At 36.0% G+C, this 15,509-nt stretch overlaps 1 protein-coding gene across 6 annotated transcripts in view; it reads right to left on the bottom strand.

Annotated features, from left to right (window-relative positions):
- LOC145518862 (uncharacterized) overlaps window positions 1-15,509 on the bottom strand; it is a 1,117,244-nt gene that overhangs the window by 506,917 nt on the left and 594,818 nt on the right. The gene's annotated exons all lie outside the window — the stretch shown is intronic.

Below are 15,509 nucleotides of genomic sequence, written 5' to 3'. Positions count from 1 at the left end.
TAAAGCTATACCAGTACAATCATTTTTCAGTTAGTATGTGTGAACTCATGTCAAGTTGTCATGTCAAAGAGAAGAAAAAGGAAACAGTAATATGTAAAAATAAATGTTAAAATGGAAAAAATGCTATGAAAAGATTAATAATAAAAAACTGCCTTTGGGATCATGGTCTACATGAAAAGATTTCTTCATAACCTTACCCTTTTCCTTTGCTCTTTTATATGTATTTTCTTCAGCTCCAAAACATAATATAAATCTGCCTAGTCTCTCCCCTGAGTAATTAGCCTTTAAAATACATGCAGCTAGTTGGAAATATGTGTGGTTCATTTGAAGTGGTTAGTTCTTCACAATTCTACCCTAATCCTACATAGTATTATCACTATTTGGGTAATAATTCACACTGTAAATTTCAACCCCATTTTCAAATTCAGCTCTGAGATTTTTAACAAAAGATTAAAATAGAAAAACTGCTCATGCAAGGAACTTTCCTCTAGGTCACCTCACCCTATGACTGTACTGTCAGCTAGACAAGGGCTGTTTCACTGTAAGAAGTAAGATCCCCACTCTCACTTTATAAGTGTCCCCAGTGACCAGTTGCTCCTGTGGTGTCCTTCACACTTAAGCCTTAGTACTGACAATCTGGTCACTTCTTGGGAGTCCATAATGCCCCAAGGATGAAATAAAGGCCTGGCACCCTTCCAATTCACATAATTGCACTCTTCCTACTTAACATTCTCTTACATTTTCAATTAAATATAACACTTGAGTCTATCAAACCCCTGTGTGCCAGCATACAGTTGCTATGTTTTAGTTTGTTCTTCACTTTCATGACAGGTAAAGTTTGCAAGGCCCATAAATTTACAGCCTTTAAGATTCTATGTAAATGCAAAACTATTACCAATTCTATCACATATCTGACTTTGCCTGTGATGAAGGATCTACACAGCCTCAGTGCCTTTCCCATAATGTTGGTAGTTTGCCTGGAATGGTATTTGGGTATTGTCCAAAAGTTTGTTGTCAAGTGACCTTTGCTATTTAATGGGGAAGATAAAAAATTTTACACCAAAGAAACAGAATCTAGATGGATTGGTGGTAACAGGAAGTGAATAATGAAAGCACATCACATAATACTGGAAGAGGCCATAAAGCCCCATAAAAGCCACCTGCTTTCCAGGCGATTATTTCAGATAATAAAATCACACTAGCTCATTGGCGAAGTGACTCATATGTTTTCAATTCAAAGGAAATAACTGTGAGTCTAAAATAAAAATCTCAGCAATGGATTTCTGGTTTCAAAGAATAACAGCATTTAATGATATGATGACCTTTATAAAGATCTTATGTTTTACTTTGAACATCTATACTTTATAATGGGCTCAGTGCTAAAGAATCCGCCTGCAAGGAGACACAAGTTCAATCTCTAGGTTGGGAAGATCCCCTGAAGAAGGAAATGGCAACCTGCTCCAGTATGACTGCCTGGTAAATCCTATGGACAGAAGAGTCTGGTGGGCTATAGTCCATGGGGTCATAGTCAGTCACGACTGAGTGACTGAGCATGCATGCACTTTATAATGCAGATTCTTTACCTTCTGAGCCACCAGGGAAGCCCTTATAATGCATACTAACCCTTTTTTCAACTTTTTTCAACAATGTTTTGTAGTGCTACATGGATCATCACTGACTACAGCAGCTAGCAATAATTTTGCTCCGTTTATGGTGTTTTAATAATGTTTGTTCTATAGACAAATAATATAATATTTTCCTTTGTTCTTCATGACTTTGTCTGAAGATCTTCCAGTGAAACCATAAAGTTCTTAAGCTTTATATCTATACTTTATAGTGTCTAGTGGAGTTTAGGGCACAAGATACACATTCAGTCAGTTCAGTTCAGTCGCTCAGTCGTGTTTGACTCTTTGCGACCCCATGAATTGCAGCACGCCAGGCCTCCTTGTCCATCACCAACTCCCGGAGTCCACCCAAACCCATGTCCACTGTGTCGGTGATGCCATCCAAGATACACATTACATGAATGCTTACAGGTGAGAAATATCTGTCCCTGAAAGTTAATTGATTTGACTCATCATTGCCAGGTAACGGAAATACCAAACCTAACTGTAAGTTTTCTGAGTCAGTGTAGAGTTGACTTTTCTATTCATTGCAGAATGACTCCCTGGGGAGAAGATTTGCAAAAGCATCCTCTGCCTCCCTTGGCCCACCTTTCTGGATGGTACATATCATGCAGTAGGACATGCCATATCTACCCAGAATAGTCTTCTTCATCTAGAAATGCATCTGTGGAGCTTTTTAAGTGTTAGAAGTACATAAATCCACAGCATCAAATCATATTAGTACATTAAATACGCACCAATAAGGATTTCTCTAGTTGGTTAGGAAATCTATTCAAATGCAGTCATGGAAAGAAAGCATATTCAGGTTTTAAGCAGAATATAATCAGTAACATTGCAACCACAAGCTGCATCTGAGTGCTGACAATTTACAGCTCCCTAGTCCCTGGTCCACTTACTAGATTGCAAGTCACATCTCCTCTTTGCATAGAAGACTAAGTGGTCAGTACATGTTTAGTAATCACAATGGTATTATTTTTTAGAATCATAAACTTTCTAATATGCTTATATCTTCATTCAAGGAACTGTAATGCGAAAATAATACAGAAGATGTGGGAGCTTGAGAATCTGGTTTTAGGAAGACCACCGGTTTATATCAATTTCCGAGAAAAATTTGATTTTGGTGGCAGTTGGGACTATGAAGAGCTTACTCAAGGGGAAAGTTCAGAATGGTGGAAGTTAGTTTCCAATGGGCCTATATTCTTGAGGGTATACAAGGATGTAGCAGATTAGACAAGGAAGTAGCTTTAAGGTATCAAACGCTATACTAAGCATTCAACACACATTACTTTGCATGGTCCTTGAAGCAAGCCCAAGGAGTAGGCACTTCTATCTCTTATATAGAGCTTGAATATACATTTCAGAAAAAAAAACAAAAATAGAATTCACAAATGGGTTTTTCTTCCCTCAAAACATATGACTTGACAGTTTATCATGTTGCTGATGAAATACATGATGAGAGTGTAGTGGAATGTTGATGACTGGAGGAGTTTGACATACAATTTATATTGGAGAAAACTGAGATGGAATGTCATACAGAATTAAGTACCTTCCAAGGTTCAAATGGCTCAGCTGAAGGCTCTAGATCTCCTGAGGCCCAAACTCTGAAACATTTCTGCAGGAATTCCTATGAATGCTGGTAAGTTGCCTGACTTTTCTTAATGAGAATGGGGAACAACTAACTTGACGAAGTCCAAATTGGGTCTTGGGTTCTAGGAAGTTTTGAGCTTCCTGTATTGCACTGAGAGAAGCTTGAAAAGACCTAAACTCTGAGATTCCTCATCACAGATACAGAAAGGGATGCAGAGCTTCTGCTGCAATCTCCAATGCAGTGGTTCAACCTTGGCTGTGTTTTAACCCTTGAACCACCTGGAGACTTAAAAATAAGTGCTGTTATCTGGACTTCAGTCTCAAAGATTACAATTTTATCTTGTGTAAAGTCTACTACTACTTATCTAGAGCTCAGTTGTTGTTGCTATTTTTTTATTGGTGGTGTTGCTGCTGTTTTAAATTCCCCTTGGTGATTAAGTCTGAAGGAAGTTTGAGGCCCACTGATAATCTGTTCCTTTATCATTAACAGAGGAGGCAAGCTCACATCTTAAAGACAGAAAAAGAGTGTTGAATATCGTCACTGAAGGATAAAATTTAAGACTGATCATTTTAAATAGACTCAAAACTACACTAAAAACCTAGAAAGTTGAACAAACAATTTTGCATTCCAAAGAACTATATCAGGCTAAGCATCACAATTTAAAAAGGAAATGGAACTAAATGGCATGTTTGAGAAGAAAATTCTAATTTGGGTCCAAAAGGCAAGCAGTTTTCTTCAACTGTAAAGTCCAGAAGACCTAGACAAAAGTGAAATCAAAGGCACATAACCAAAGGAGGAAGATCTAGTCTTCTAAAATGTCAACATTTTCCTTAGTTTGCTTGTATCCTTTGATTAGAAAAATTTTCATATTTTACTGAGTATTATAATAAGAGAAATGGAAAAATAGTTAAGAGAGCACTTGTCACTAAAAGAGGGACTTAGCAACTGTTTCAGTATAAGCAAATTAGTTTTCAAAGCATACATTTATTTTTTACTGTACATCAAACCACTCTAGAAGCCTAAAATTTCTTATTGTTAGTAAGACATAAAAGACACAAACTCTAACCATGTTTTGGAAAAGTTTGCATGCTTTGGTGTTGCTTTTGTGTGGTTTCTTTTGTTTTGTTTGGTGAGTGGTTTATTTGTTTGAATTGTAAGTCAGAAATAATTAGATATTGTATTCTGCTAAGATTATCAAAGTTTACCTACTTGGGTTTTGGAGGTTCAATTTTGGAAAATCACCAGAGTTCGAGAAATATGGAAGACTTTAGTAATGAAGTACTTATATTTGCAACTATATTAAGTTCAGCAGAGCCCTGGAAATTAATATGCTTTGCCTGATGAGAAAAAGCTCAACCAAGATACATGCAGACACTTGGCTTTGCTCACCGTGAGCAGCTCTACTAACCAAGCATTTGCCAGCTTTATTAATTCTTCCTGACTGTTGGATCTTCCTGATTGTTTATTTGTTTGTTGCCATTAGCAGATTTCTTTTATAAACTCTCTCAATGTTGCCATATGTTGCTTCCTACCAACAGACAGGGCTGGACTGGAGCTGCCAGCAGACAAAATTGAATTATGGAAGAATCGAGGAAGAGTGGAGCTATTTCTTTCTTACTGAAATACAATTTGTTTTTTTCAGGGGGCAATATGGAATTAGGTAGACTTGCTCAATGAAATAACTGTGGCACCATCCAAATGGGCAGAGTTTCACTGCTAACTTTTTACAGAAGTTAAAGAATAAAACATTTTATAGTTCACATGACAAAATTAGAGTAGTCATTTTGAATGTGTTTATTTTTAATCCAACATGGTAAGTTATATAGACATATTTTCTTTTTGAGTATTTTTCTGAGTAAAACTTTAGATAGTTAGATTGCCTTGTTGCTGATTGTTTGAATATGAAACTAGCACAATTTAAATTTCTTCCTACAGTCAGGAGAAATCTTTTGTAAGATCTTCAATAACATTCATGATTATATAAGAAATACTGTTCAATACTAAAATTATACAGATAGTTTTTGAAAATAAGTTGCAAGATAGAATTAATTGAGAAAGTAAAAAAAAAAAATAAAATGAATCCCACATCTGTCTGAACACAGAACACGTTTCTACTGCGAAGATGTATTCATTGTTTGAATTTTTAATTCTAGAAAAGTAGAGGGAAAAAGAAAACACTGTGGAAAAAGAGATAAGGTTTTAATCCTTATTTCACCTTAAACCTGGTGTATTTTATTAGCTAAATTACATAATCCAACTGTCTCAATTTCTTCCTTTAACTAGATAGTATTTACTGTGTACTTAATAAGGCCAGCAGAGAGAATATCAGGTGTTCTGAGGCGAGAATATGTTTGAAAATATTAAGGAGGTAAGTGGAGGTAGAGAGGAGCAATCAAAGGCAAGCAATGACAGAGAACAAGAGGCAACCAGCATACCAAATTGGGATTTTACTGTGAATTAGGAGGGAAGGTATTGAACCGATAAAATAAAATAAGGATTCCATTTTCAAGGTGTATCTCTGTTTACAGTGTAGGAAATAGTGGTCAAGGAAAGATAAAAGAGGTGTGGAAACAAGTTAGGCCCTATTTCATTTGAAGAAGAGAAATTACAGGAGTGTGATCCAGAGTAGCAGAAGCAAGGAGATAGGTTTGAGGTATATTTTGAACATAGAACCATATGGATTTTCTGATATATTAAGTAGACTGTGAAGAAAAGAGAAAAGTCAAGGATATTTTCCAGGTGTTCTGTCTCAGGAGTTAGCGATGTTGAATTACCATTTCTGAGATGATAAAATGAGAGGAACAACATTTGTACTTTGGTTTCAAACTCTTCATTATACACACAAATGAATCCTTTGGATAGTCAGGTTTAAATAAGTCTGGCACTTACAGAATGGCTTTGAGATATTAATTTGGAATTCAACGCCATGTAGACAGAATTTACAGCCATAAAAGAGGATGATACAATTTAGATAGTGAGTTTAGAGAAGTTCAAGAGCTAAACCATAAAGCACCCTAAGGGTGAAAGTTTGGGGAGGACATATGAGACCAGCAAAGGAGATCAACAGGAACAGATGTTGCGGTGAGGTAGGAGCCTGTAGAATAATGACTCAGGACCAAGAGAAGGAAAAAGAAGCTGATCAGTTGCACCAAATTCTGACAAATGGATGAGTACCATGAGGGCAGAGATGAAACTAGACAATCTTGGATTAGATTAGACATGGCAATTTTGAGGTTATTGGTAACTTGGCAAAAGTTATTTCAGTAGCATGGTAAAGATAAAAGTCTGACTGGACTAAATCCAAAAGAAAATGAGTGAAGAGGAAATAGACAAAGAGACTGTAAATTATCTTTGGAGGAATCTTTCTTCATAGAGAAACAGAGAAGTAACTGATGAACAGGATTTTGGACTGGTGAGAATGTAACTGAGTTGCTTTTTTTAAGTGTATAAGTTATTACAGTTTGGTTGTATCTGGGGAAAAAAGGAATTGATGAATCAAGACAAAGATAGAAAAAAAAAAAAAAAACATGCCAACACCTAATTTCTGACTTCTAGCCTTCCTGAATGGTGAGAGAATATATTTCTTTGCTTGAAGCCATCCAGTTTGTGGTAATTTATAAAACAACAAGTCCGAAATGCAGTATGCAGATGCAATCTCAAAAATGACAGAAAGATCTCTGTTCGTTTCCAAGGCAAACCATTCAATATCATGGTAATCCAAGCCTATGCTCCAACCAGTAACACTGAAGAAGCTGAAGTTGAACGGTTCTATGAAGACCTACAAGACATTTTAGAAATAAAACCAAAAAACATGTCCTTTTCATTATAGGGGACTAATGCAAAAGTAGGAAATCAAGAAACACCTGGAGTAACAGACAAATTTGGCCTTGGAGTACAGAATGAAGCAGGGCAAGGCTAATAGAGTTTGCCAAGAGAACACACTGGTCATAGCAAATCCTCTCTTCCAACAACACAAGAGAAGACTCTACACATGGACATCACCAGATGGCCAACATCAAAATCAGATTGATTATATTCTTTGCAGCCAAAGATGGAGAAGCTCTTATAGTCAGAAAAAACAAGACTGGGAGCTGACTGTGGCTCAGATCATGAACTCCTTATTGCCAAATTCAGACTTAAATTGAAGAAAGTGGGGAAAACCACTAGACCATTCAGGAATGACCTAAATCAAATCCCTTATGATTATACAGTGGAAGTGACAAATAGATTTAAGGGACTAGATCTGATAGAGTGCCTGATGAACTATGGATGGAAGTTCATGACATTGCACAGGAGACAGGGATCAAGACCATCCCCAAGAAAAAGAAGGTGCAAAAAAGCAAAATGGCTGTCTGAGGAGGCCTTACAAATAGCTGTGAAAAGAAGAAAAGTGAAAAGCAAAGGAGAAAAGGAAAGATATACCCATTTGAATGCAGAGTTCCAAAGAACAGCAAGGAGAGATAAGAAAGCCTTCCTCAGCGATCAATGCAAAGAAATAGAGGAAAACAATAGAATGGGAAAGACTAGAGATCTCTTCAAGAAAATTAGAGATACCATGGGAACATTTCATGCAAAGATGAGCTCAATAAAGGACAGAAATGGTATGACCTAAAAGAAGCAGAAGATATTAAGAAGAGGTGGCAAGAATACACAGAGAAACTGTACAAAAAAATATCTTCATGACCCAGATAATCACGATGGTGGGATCACTCACTTAGAGCCAGACATCCTGCAATGTGAAGTCAAGTGGGCCTTAGGAAGCATCACTACTAACAAAGCTAGTGGAGGTGATGAATTCCAGTTGAGCTATTTCAAATCCTAAAAGATGATGCTGTGAAAGTGCTGCACTCAATATGTCAGCAAATTTGGAAGACTCAGCAGTGGCCACAGGACTGGAAAAAGTCAGTTTTCATTCCAATCTCAAAGAAAGGCAATGCCAAAGAAGGCTCAAATTACCGCACAATTGCACTCATCTCACACACTAGTAAAGTAATGCTCAAAATTCTCCAAGCCAGGCTTCAGCAATATGTGAACTGTGAACTTCCAGATGTTCCAGCTGGTTTTAGAAAAGGCAGAGGAACCAGAGATCAAATTGCCAACATCCTCTGGATCATTGAAAAAGCAAGAGAGTTCCAGAAAAACATCTATTTCTGCTTTATTGACTATGTGAAAGCCTTTGACTGTGTGGATCACAATAAACTGTGGAAAATTCTTCAAGAGATGGGAATACCAGACCACCAGACCTGCCTCTTGAGAAACCTGTATGCAGGTCAGGAAGCAACAGTTAGAAGTGGACATGGAACAACAGACTGGTTCCAAATAGGAAAAGGAGTATGTCAAGGCTGTATATTGTCACCCTGCTTATTTAACTTATATGCAGAGTACATCATGAGAAACACTGGGCTGGAAGAAGCACAAGCTGAAATCAAGATTACCAGGAGAAATATCAATAACCTCAGATATTCAGATGAAACCACCCTTATGGCAGAAATTGAAGAACTAAAGAGCCTCTTGATGAAAGTGAAAAAGAGGAGAGTGAAAAAAGTTGGCTTAAAACTCAATATTCAGAAAACTAACATCATGACATGTGGTCCCATCACTTCATGGCAAATAGATGGGGAAACAGTGGAAACAGTGGCTGACTTTTTTTTAGGGGGCCTCAAATTCACTGCAGATGGTGACTGCAGTCATAAAGTTAAAAGACACTTACTCCTTCAAAGGAAATTTATGACCAACTTAGACAGCATATTAAAAAGCAGAGACGTTTCTTTGTCAACAAAGGTCCATCTAGTCAAGGCTATGGTTTTTCCAGTAGTCATGTATAGATGTGGGGGTTGGTCTCTAAAAATGCTGAGCACAGAAGAATTGATGCTTTTGAACTGTGGTGTTGGAGAAGACTCTTGAGAGTCCCTTGGACTGCAAGGAGATCCAACCAGTCCATCCTAAAGGAAATCAGTCCTGGGTGTTCATTGGAAGGACTGATGTTGAAGCTGAAACTCCAATACTTTGGCCACCTCATGCGAAGAGTTGACTCATTGGAAAAGACCCTAATGCTGGGAAATATCGAAGGCAGGAGGAGAAGGGGATGACACAGGAGGAGATGGTTGGATGGCATCACTTACTCAATGGACATGAGTTTGGGTAAACTCCGGGAGTTGGTGATGGACAGGGAGGATAGCATGCTGTGGTTCATGGGGTTGCAAAGGGTCGGTCACGACTGAGCGACTGAAATGAACTGATTACAACTACCCGACTACAGTGTAATATAAATTTTTTCCAAGTACAAATGTACCTTTCAACAGAATTGAAAAATCTTTATAATTCCCCAAATATTGAGATAATATAGAAAAAAATCTGCCCAGGATTGAAACTACAAAAAAATTGAGTTAGAAACTGGCTACAGAGAGATATTTTTTAAATTTACAAATACATTTATTCAAACATTAAATTTGAACATAAATCATAGGTCAAGAAAGAAATCACAAGATAATTAAGAAAATATCTTGAATTGAGTAAAAACAAAAACATAACATATCAATATCTATGGGAGGCTGTTGCAACAGCAACTAGAATAATATGTCTAGTTTTATTTTGTTATTTATTTGGCTATGCCAAGTGTTAATTGTAGCATGTGGGATCTAGTTACCTGTTGAGGGATCAAACCTAAGATGCCTGCACTGAATCACAGAGTCTTAACCACTGGACCACCAGGGAAGTCTCAAAATGTTTTGTTTCAAATTCTTCCAAAAACTAAGATCTGAAATCAATTATTTAAAAATCTCTTATGAGGAAATAGACGAATAGGAGCAAATTAAATCCAAATAAGGAGAAAGAAGAAAACATAGAATTTAATAAAATAGAAAACAAAAGTACAAACAAAAAAAAATGGTGAAAAAAAATCAATAAAACCAAACTGTAAATGCTCTGAAAATATTGGATATTAATATACCTCAGGGTCATTATCGAAAAAATAAAGACCTGAATTATTAATATCAAGAATAGAAGAAGAGATTCAAAAACCCTAAGACATTACCAGCATGAGGGAAAATTACGAAAAACTAATGCCAATAAATTCAACAATCTACCTGAAATAGGCAAAATATGTTCATGAAAAAGATTACTAGAATTGACTTGAAATAGAAAATCCAAATGGCTGTATTATTTATTGACAATTGATTTCATAGTGGAAAATACTTGCATGAATTCTGTAAAATATTGAGGAAGAAATAATTCCATAGAAATGTGTATCATTTCAGTTCAGTCTCTCAGTCATATCTTATTCTTTGTTACCCCATGGACTGCAGCATTCCAGGTCTCCCTGTCCATCACAAACTCCCGGAGCTTGCTCAAACTCATGTCCATCGAGTTGTTGATGCCGTCCAACCATCTCATCCTCTGTCATCCCCTTCTCCTCCTGCCTTCAGTCTTTCCCAGCATCAGGGTCTTTTCCAGTGAGTCAGTTCTTCACATCAGGTGGCCAAAGTATTGGAGTTTCAGCTTCAGCATTAGTCTTTCTAGTGAATATTCAGGACTGATTTCCTTTAGGATAGACTGGCTGGATCTCCTTGCAGTCCAAAGGACTCTCAAGAGTCTTCTCCAACACCATAGTTCAAAAGCATCAATTCTTCTGTGCTCAGCTCTTTTAGAGACCAACTCTTACATCTATACATGACTACTGGAAAAACCAAAGCTTTGACTAGACGGACCTTTGTCGGCAAAGTAATGTCTCTGCTTTTTAATATGCCGTCTAGATTGGTCATAGCTTTCTTCCAAGGAGTAAGCGTCTTTTCATTTCATGGCTGCAGTCACCATCTGCAGTGATTTCAGAGCCCAAGAAAAGAAAGTCTGACAGTGTTTCCATTGTTTCCCCATCTATTTGATATGAAGTGATGGGACCAGAGGCCATGATCTTAGTTTTCTGAATGTTGAGCTTTAAGCCAGCTTTTTCACTCTCCTCTTTCACTTTCAAGAGGCTCTTTAGTTCCTCTTCACTTTCTGCCATAAGGGTGGTGTTATCTGCATATCTGAGGTTATTGATATTTCTCCTGAAAATCTTGATTTCAGCTTATGCTTCATCCAGCCTGGCATTTGCATGATGTATACTGCAAGTAAGTTAAATAAGCAGGGTGACAACATACAGCCTCAACGTACTCCTTTTCCTATTTGGAACCAGTCTGTTGTTCCATGTCCAGTTCTAACTGTTGCTTCCTGACCTGCATACAGATTTCTCAAGAGGCAGGTCAGGTGGTCTGGTATTTCAGTCTCCTGAAGAATTTTCACAGTTTGTTGTGATCTACACAGTCAAGGGCTTTTGTATAATCAATAAAGCGGAAATAGATGTTTTTCTGGAATTCTCTTGCTTTTTTGATGATCCAATGGATGCTTGCAATTTGATCTCATATATTAACTTGTAAATGGACATGGTATAGTCCAATCATAAAATAAAATACTACTCAATATTAAAAATGGACATTATTAATCCTGCAAAAGGACATATGATGCATCTAAAAGTGTTATACTGAGTTTAACCAAACTCAAAGAGATTATATAATTTTAGAGATGAAACTCTAGAAAGAGAGAGAAGAAATTGAACTTGATAATTAGCAATTCACCCTGGTGGCTCAGATGGTAAAGAATCTGCCTGCAATGTGGGAGACCCAGATTTGACCCCTGGGTCGGGAAGATCCCCTGGAGAAAAAGATGGCTATCCACTCCAATATTCTTGCCTGGAGAATCCCATGGACAAAGGAGTCTTGTGGGCTACAGCCCATGGGGTTGCAAAGAGTCGGACATGACTGAGCCACTACCACTTTCACTTTTACCTTAAACTTTAAATTCTGTGAATTGCTGAAAATTGTATTTATTTTCCATCTATTTAATTTTCTTTTCATTTCTTGCTAGGTACTATTTATTTACATTAAAATAATCTTATTTTTGTTATACAATTCCACTCCTAATTAGTGACTGTCCTTTTTATTTCTCTTTCTATATATAGTCTTAATTATAGAAACTGACCCATTTGTGTTAAATTAAAGCATTATAACACTCATGGATAAAAATATATCAAAAAAATGACAAATTGTGTATCAAAAAATTCAGGCTAAGCTTTTCCATGTATATTATTTTCTGCCCATTTGCAATTATTTTCATACGTCATGTTTGCTTACATGACACCTACACTTGAGAATATTTCTATATTACAATAAAATAACATTTTATTCCTTTGTTTTTTCTAATATTTGTTTTTCTTCTAATAGCTGTTAAGAGTAGATGTGAATATTTGAATTTTGTTTTAGTCTTTTTAGTGAAAAAGATTTAACAGTGTGCAATCAATTTTCACATCTCTTCAACACATTTGATGTTGAAAGGAAAAGATGGCATTATGTTCTGAGCTATGTAGGTCTCTTATGAAATACACAATTAATTAGAAGAATCTTATTTAACATAAACATGAATTCAGAATCTGCTCAGGTATTCAATGCTACATCTAAAGAGACTAAAATTTGCTTCCAGAACACATTTTTTTACTCATTTTTCACATTGATTGTTTCCAGACCTAGGCAGAATTAAAAGTTATGGGGTTTCCCCTGTACACACTCTTTCAAAACAATGTATCCAAATTTTGCTGAGCTTTGGAAAACATGCTGAAGGTTTATTTTGTGTTCAGGGCAAAGGTTGACTTCTTTCTTATTACAATCTATTTTGCTACCTTAATCTTTCCCTGAAACAAGACACAGAAATTCCCTTCAGAAAGTCAGTGTCTTGCAGGTAAACAGAATTACAAGTAAAACAAGCAAGCCTCAGGAAAAACAGAAGTTAATAGCAAATTATTTATTTGCATGCACATCTTATCAAACAATTCTAGGTTTATTGGCTTAGTGAGAAAATAATTTTTCCTTTAAATTCTGACAGTATCTTTCCTAATCTCACCTTGTTAAAATATGTCCTGTTGGTGGGATCTTTAACAGATACAGTGTTCACATTAAAAGACAGAAGTATGCATGATTCATCTCAGATATACAAATCTTCTTATTATTATAATAAAGGATAGCTTAAAATTTGGCAAGCATTGACCTCTAATATTAGATAATACAAAGATAATAAATCCAAGAAGACTACAACCATTTCTCTTAGGATTCATAATTCATGAGAAGTAAGTGATAAGTATTAATTGTGAATAACATAATCATTTCCAAAAAGAGGTCAAAGTAAATGAAATAAGCATACATTTATTTTTATTTAAGCATGCAAAAAATATCAGATTACATACACTAAGCATGCTAAAAATAAAGATAAGAACCAAATTTTCTGAGAGAATCTAGGCTTAAAAATTCTTGTTTGGATTGCTCATTATTAGAGAAATGCAAATCAAAGCAACAATGAGATATTACCTCACACCAGTCAGAATGACCATCATCAAAAAGTCTACAAACAATAAATGCTGTAGAGGGTGTGGAGAAAAGGGAATGCTCTTGCACTGTTGGTGGGAATGTAAATTGATACAGCCACTATGGAAGACGATATGGAGATTCCTTAAAAAACTAGGAATAAAACCACCATATGGCCCAGCAATCCCACTCCTAGGCATATACCCTGAGGAAACCAAAACTGAAAATGACACGTGTACCCCAATGCTCACTGCAGCACTGTTTACAATAGCTAGGACATGGAAGCAACCTAGATGTCCATCAACAGATGAATGGATAAAGAGGTTGTGGTACATATACACAATGGAATATCACTCAGTCATAAAAAGGATTGCATTTGAGTCAGTTCTAATGAGGTGGATGAATCTAGATCCTATTATACAGAGTGAAGTAAGTCAGAAAGAGAAAGATAAATATCATATTCTAACACATATATACAGAATCTAGAAAAATGGTACTGAAGAATTTATTTACAGGGCAGCAATGGAGAAATAGACATAGAGAATACAATTATGGACATGGGGAGAGCGGAGGAGAGGGTGAGATGTATGGAAAGAGTAACATGGAAACTTGCATTATCACATGTAAAATAGATAACCAACCGGGGTTTTCTGTAGGGCTCAGGAAACTCAAACAGGGCTCTGTATCAACCTAGAGGGGTGGAATGGGGAGGGAGGTGGGAGTGAGGTTCAAATGGGAGGGGATATATGTATACCTATGGCTGATTCATATTGAGGTTTGATATAAAACAACAAAATTCTGTAAAGCAATTATCTTTCAATAAAAAGTTAATTGAAAAGAAAAAAAATGTTGTTTGGAATCATTATTGATACTGTCATTTGCCTCTACTTAGAATAAGAGATCAGTGCTAATAATTAATTTTAATAAAATTCAGACAATATATTTACTGTATGAATAAGGGCTGATAAAATTCCAACTACTTCCTATAGAGAGTTCAGTTATCTTCTTTTGAACTTAAAAAAATCAATGACTAACTTAATGTATGAAAAAATAACATATAGGATTTTTAAATCCATATCCATATAGAATACATTTTTGAGTATATACAAATGTATATATTGTATATATGCTTGTTTGCAAGCAAAGAAATTCATAGAGAAGAACATTGTACATACTTCAGTAATCTACTCCTCAATTATTTTATTATGAATTTTGTAAATATATCTTGATGAATATTAATGTGATCTCATTCATATTTTCTTGATGCATTACCAATATTTGAGTGCTTTGTAAAGAAAGTACCAACATTTTAATATCTGCTCTGTAGAAAATATGAACTAGAGGCTGGAGATACAAAGATACTTAGAGAATATTCCTGCTCTCAAAATTCATAACACAATGAGCCTTACTAAATTTGAAATATTAGAAAGATAGAATTAAATAATTTCCATCTCTAAAAAGAAAACATATTAGGCTTCTTATATCTCTCTCCAAAGTTTATTAAGAAATGGTCCCTATTCTATTCGCTAAATGCTATTTTAAGATTGATATATTATTCTTATTAGAGTAATACCTAACTGCATGCATTTATACTAAGTCGCTTCAGTAGTGTCCAACTTTTTGAGACCCTATGGACTGTAGTCTCTCAGGCTCCTGTGTCCATGGAATTCTCCAGGCAAGAACACTGGAGTGAGTTGCCATGCCCTCCTCTAGAGGATCTTCCCTATCACGGTGTTGAACCCTGCATTGCTGGCAGATTCTTTACCGCTGAGCCACAGTAGAAGCCCAGAGTAACACATACATGAACATAACTTTAAATTTTAGGGGCTTAAAGGCCAGCTGTTTCCTTCTTGACTACTCACTTTCTGTTACTCTCATTTAAAGAACCACTATTTACTGTTCACATGT

Source organism: Giraffa tippelskirchi, chromosome 8, assembly GCF_054371585.1.
Source record: "Giraffa tippelskirchi isolate mGirTip1 chromosome 8, T2T-mGirTip1v1.2.pri, whole genome shotgun sequence".
Taxonomy (NCBI): Eukaryota; Metazoa; Chordata; class Mammalia; order Artiodactyla; family Giraffidae; genus Giraffa; species Giraffa tippelskirchi.
The sequence above is the reverse complement of the archived record's forward strand: the minus strand, read 5'-3'. Positions and strand labels throughout refer to the sequence as shown.